The following is a 4368-nucleotide window of genomic DNA, read 5'->3' as shown; positions in this document are numbered from 1 at the left end:
GTGGATCTAGTTTTGTTTTCAAATAGCGCTTGTGAGCTGAATTCCTAAGTCTCATCATAACCTTAATTGTATCAGTTATCCAAGGCGGGTTGTATCAGTTATCCAAGGCGGGTTGTATCAGTTATCCAAGGCGGGTAGTAGTAATTTAGGTATTATAAAGAGTAAAGATTTGTATTTTTGTATGTATTGAAACTCAAAAACTACTAAACCGATTTCAAAAAATCTTTTACCATTAGAAAGCTACGTTATCGCTGAGTAACATACGCATATAATATATTTTTACACGTAGACGAAGTCGCAAGTAACAGCTATTATAAACAAATAAATAGTAGTGATGCATTCTTTTTTAATCTATTTTACATTTCTTATCTCTACATCTTCATCATGTCAACCTTATTTGTTATTAAAACGAACACAAAATAGGTGTTAAAATCTCTATGCATTGTATTAGTTGTGCGAATGCGGCCGTTAGCAGCGATGCGGCTTGTTAATGGGAACATAAATGTTGTTCGCGCTAACATCAGCGTAAATTGACGAGGGGAGAAACCCACGCCGATATAGGACTTACGTAATTGTGCAACTATGGTGATACCACGGTCATCACCAATGGGAAACACAAATCTAGTTTGTGTTATTTTTAGTCATCTTAAGTAGAATTATTTGTAACGTCTGAATTTTTGAAGAAATTAATTCTTTAAAGAATGTATTCGTTACACGTGTACACGTTAATAATGTCGTAAACCAGTGATTCTCAACCTTTTTTTTTTTGTTGCGGCACATATGTAACGTTTTCAAAATTTGGCGGCACACAAAGGAAAAGATAAAAATTATTTACTTACCACAACACATTGCATAAATAGTTTATGACAGAAATATGCAAAATTTGGCGGCACACAAAAGTGCCACAGCACAGTGGTTGATAATCACTGTCCTAAACACTTACTGCGTTGGCGCAGCGACCCAAAATGTGTCTTGGCCTCCGACATGAGAGAGCGCCAGCGGTCGTATACACTTAACGAAGGACATTGTTATCTCTTTTTAGGGATATTAAATTTCATCAATAAGATAATAAAGACAAAAATATCGACCTGTCCAACCGACCCTATAATGTGTTTAGAAAGAAAACGTAAGGTAATTTGTAATATTAACACAATTATTTACGCCCTATCAATCAACGATAGAGAAAAATAATCTGTGCTCCATTTTTAGGTTAATTTTGCACAAATAGTATTTTACAAGTTAACTAGCTGTTCCCGTGCGGCTTCATCCGCATGAAATTATGAAAATTTTATTTTATTGTTTACATTTGTCAAATTATCAATAGTAAATGTCACAATGACATGACATGACAAACCTTAGCAATCTTGCTTCCTTGATGTTGGCAGCAACTTATGGTCTCTTACCCACATTAGGGTTTTTATCCAAAATACTTACCCCCTAAGTTTAATGGAGTGAAAATAAATAGCCTAAAGCGTGTCGTAAGTGTAGGGCTTTTTATTAAAAAAAATATTTAAAAATATGCTGTATTTGCTGACATGTTAGGCAACAAAGAAGTGTGTGTTTACGCTTTATTATAATAGTATAGATTGAAAGAAGATAAATCAAGGTAAGTCGCATAAAGTAATCTACGTAGGGACCATAAGCATGCTGTTATTCAATTGTTTTAGCATTTCAATCTCACAGATAAAACTTGCCAGATAACGTTCTAAATTTAAAAATATATCAACAATACTGCAACAATATTTTCTAAACAGTAAATCCTTTATACCCATACTTTAGTAGCCATTATTAGATAGGGATCCTCCGAGAGGCTTGCAGTTCGGCGCATGTTATAAATAATGTACGCTCAGTGAGTCAGGTAATCTATTGGGAGTGGGAACTATCGGCCGGAATCTAGTGCTAAAAACCTTCTAGAACGTTCCACTTTCAAATTATCGCACCGAGAGAAAATTCCCGAGCGGTAGTGGAACTAAAATGTAGAGAAAACGAACATAAAGTTGTAAAATTGGTTTTCTATATTTTAAAAGTAAAACATTTCTTTGATGCTTTCTTATCTTACTAAAATTATGAACGTGGAAGTTTAGATGGATGGATGGTTTGTTAGAGGTGTAGCCTAAACTGCGGAACGGATCATTTTTTTTATAAAATAACGTGGCAAACGAGCAAGCGGCTACTAGAATCCGCCAAAATGGCGAAGCGACCGCTGCCCATAGACATCCGCAATTGCAGATGCGTTGCCTACCCTTATACGACGGAGGTGAAGACGCACATAAAGAGGATATTTTCCCTTCCTATGCATCTCCTCCACCGTCAAATCCACTTCCCCTTCCCAACCTCTCCTTGTAAGAAAAGGGTGGTAAAGAGAAAAATCTCTTTATCAGAAGGATTTTTATGAAATTTGGCATAGACGTAGAGGATAGTCTGGAAAAACACATAGGTTTTCCACTTTTGTTTTTTTATTCCAAGCGGACGAAGTAGCGGGCGAGCGTAACTAAATAATTTAAAAATGCGATAGTTGACACTTTGAAATTTTATTTTTTTAATTGAGCATATCTTTTTAGATATCCTGTAATTTATTTATGAATATAAATGTCACAATTAATTGCTTTTACGTTAGCTGTTAGGTCGATTTGCGTCGTATAATGGAGGGTGTATGTAAAAGGGAAGCAAGGCGTATACGATCGCGGTTTCGGATAAACGCCAACGGATACAGGGGACTTATAATAGACATATTTACGGTTACCGTAGTACGAAATTACGAATGAAATCCTGGTTTATTCGATTAGAAAATGCCTGATAAATTCATTATGAAAACCGAACTCGAAATGTTTTAATAGACTATACATTTTTTATGCCATAAGGTGACAAACAACCAAGTGGCCAATATTCCTACTTATAAAGAAAGCAATGTGGTAAAAGACCACGTTAACATCCATGATTTCAATCAGCGGCGATCAATTTAAGGAAAAGAGCGCGCACACATTCGACTAAACTATCGCACAACTCTCTCGCACAAGTCTCGCTTCGATTCTTATCAGCTTATATGGAGGAGCGCATAGTACTCGATTTTTAGTTGTGCAACTAAACAGTTGAATGGGCTGTGAAACAATTGACAATCGCAATTATAAATTTATTGTTTGCATTTGTCAAATTCTCAATTGCAAATGTCAAAATGTCAAAAATTGCAATTGTCAAGTTTAATGGCGTGAAAATATATAGCCTAAAGCGTAACGTAAGTGTAGGGCTTTTTATTAAAGAAAGAATTATTCAAATAATGCTGTAATTGCTGAGATCTTAGGCAACAAAGAAGTGTGTGTTTAAAGCCTAATAAATATTACCACGGAGTTCTTGTTCTTCAGAATTGTAAAGGGGTTTAATTAATATCCTGAATGCAGTAAGATTTCGTACATACTGACAATAGATTCGTATATATTCGTACATGCAGCGTGTAATCCAGAATGCATGGTTATGGATTTACAATCTCAGGTGGTCTGAGATTAAATCGTTTGCGTTGAAACGATAGGGACAATTTCAGTGAATATGTGACTTGAGTCCCTTATAATGTAAATATTCGAAAGAAATGAAATAAACTACCTACCTAAATTAATACCTTGAAATAAGTATCAAATGTTTCTCATATACGAGTAGTTAAAGAAATTATTAAAATGACAAAGAGTTAACAAGTTAAATTAAAAAAAAAATCTACACGTTTGTCAAAAAAAATCCAACTATTAAAAATTTTACAAGTCTACATTTAAATCATCATACTAATTATAAATGTGAAAGTTTAGATGGATGGATGTTTGTTAGTTTGTAGTGTCTTAGAGAGTGGTAGTGCCCGCTTTAACATCTTAGCACGAATGGGCCGGCACACCCGATGCAATACCACGACCACACAGAAGACAGGCGTGAAATGGAAGCAATTCCGTCTTTCGTCTGATGAGTGTGGTGCTGGAGGCCTAAATTAAGTCCCTTTCTCTTTACCACCCTTTTCGTATAAAGAGAGGATGGGAAGCGGAAGTGGATTTGACGGTGGAGGAGATACATAGGAAGGGGCAATATCCTCTTTATGTGCGTCTCCTCCTCCGTCGGATAAGGGTAGGCAACGCATCTGCGATCGCGGATGTCTATGGGCAGCGGTTGCTTCGCCATTTTGGCGGATTCAGGTGGCCGCTTGCTCGTTTGCCACATTATATTATAAAAAAAAAAGTTTGTAGCCTAAACGACTAAACTGATTTAGATGAATTTTGGTATATATGTAGAGAAAAGTCTGGAAGAATCGCGTCGTTATTTTGACTCTGCCGTCGGTCATCCTAATTCGTTAGTTGTAGGTGCCGCCACCTACAACCCAATCGCGCTCGGTAAATT

This window comes from Papilio polytes, unplaced genomic scaffold (genome assembly GCF_000836215.1).
Source record: "Papilio polytes unplaced genomic scaffold, Ppol_1.0 DF824382.1, whole genome shotgun sequence".
Classification (NCBI taxonomy): domain Eukaryota; kingdom Metazoa; phylum Arthropoda; class Insecta; order Lepidoptera; family Papilionidae; genus Papilio; species Papilio polytes.
The sequence above is the reverse complement of the archived record's forward strand: the minus strand, read 5'-3'. Positions refer to the sequence as shown.